Source organism: Leptinotarsa decemlineata, unplaced genomic scaffold (assembly GCF_025532065.1).
Source record: "Leptinotarsa decemlineata unplaced genomic scaffold, Ldec_3_MD MMD2_tig00000008_RagTag_RagTag, whole genome shotgun sequence".
Classification (NCBI taxonomy): Eukaryota; Metazoa; Arthropoda; class Insecta; order Coleoptera; family Chrysomelidae; genus Leptinotarsa; species Leptinotarsa decemlineata.
Window position 1 is genome coordinate 710,718 of NW_027412537.1, and position 1,522 is coordinate 712,239.

The window sequence follows — 1,522 nt, forward strand, 5'->3', positions numbered from 1 at the left end:
CTCTTTCGAAAGGCAATCAAAATAAGGAATACCACTGAAAAATAATGGTTCATTATCCCTCAATTTCCCTGATATGTTTCTGAAATAATGGCGACTCCCAAAATAATGAAGGCAGAAAGTTTTCAAATTGTTGCTCTGTTGCCCTGTATCCAATCAATTCTTCAAAAAACATACTTTCAGTGTTCGGAACCATTCTTTCCTTTTATCGAAAAATAATTAGAATTACAGAATTAAAGATAATATATAATGACAATATTGCAGATACCTGATTATTTTCATACATATCAAATGTGAAAAAAAGTGTTTCCGCCCGGGTTCGAACCGGGGACCTTGTGCGTGTGAAGCACACGTGATAACCACTACACTACGAAAACATATTAATAAGTCATGCGTTTTCATAACTGTTCAGTTCCATTTTTCACTGAAATTGAGAAAATGACGACAATACCTTCTTTGACAACTTTGACACATGCCTACATAATTGTAGTGGACCAAATCTGATTACTTCCAGTAATACTATGATATTAAAAAAATAGTATATTTCCAAAACTAGCATCATAAACACTGTTACAAAAGTGTATAGATCCAATAGTATTATGTTATTCATTGCACGCTACGGTTTCGAAACTTGTTAGATCCTGTTCGTATGTGCATGGTTCCTTTACTGTTTACGTACACATACGATTTTTGTCAGTAGTTGTTTGAACCTGTTTTTGCTTAAATGAGAGACTGTATATTTTTGTTTTGGAAGTTGAGTTGAATAAACACTATTTTTGCATCACATAAGTCTTTTTCAACTTCTTAATCATTCAGATAAATTTTCATAGCTGTATAAATCCACAATATGTTTCCAAAACTCGTTTAATCCTACTTTTGTTTTCGAATAACTCAGCAAAACATTCTCTGATATTTGTTTGCTGACCGTATTAAAGGACAACCTACAAATAACAAATCAGTCACACAAAGTCTATAAAAAAAGTTGAATTTTCTCGAAATCACTTCTGATGGATTTAACAAGTTTTGGAAACGGGCGCCTCAAATATCAATTGATATGTGTAAACCTATCAGATGACATGAATAATATTGCTAATAAGACTATGAAGTAAGTAGGATGGTATAATATTGTGATATAGAACAATGGGAAGAATATTTACCGTTCATTGTTCATTATGTTTCCGGCGAGGATGACAAATTCCCAAACATAGTTTGAAACATGGTGAAGGTTTACAATATTCCAACTGCTTCAATCTTTTATATAAGGCTAGCAATCGACCTGGCTTCCTGTGACAGGAATTCTGTCACATCAACTTGTCCATAAAAAAGTTTCCCTTTTTTAAATGAAAGGACGTGGTGTCAAAGAGAAGTGTTTTGCCCTCTAGAAAGTTCTAGAACAGTCCAGACCAATCGAGAGTATTCGATTTCAACTGTCACACAATTTCAAGTCCTCTCCCTGATCGAACTCCTGAATATAAAATGCACTCAAACAAAATAATATTCACAACTGTTAATTTTGAATTTGAAA

General features: G+C 33.2%; 1 non-coding gene across 1 annotated transcript; it reads right to left on the reverse strand.

Moving 5' to 3' along the window:
- Positions 1-301: 301 nt before the first annotated feature.
- Positions 302-374, reverse strand: TRNAV-CAC (transfer RNA valine (anticodon CAC)). Its single transcript has one exon. It is a non-coding gene; the product is annotated as a tRNA-Val (tRNA).
- Between the last annotated feature and the right edge of the window lie 1,148 nt (positions 375-1,522).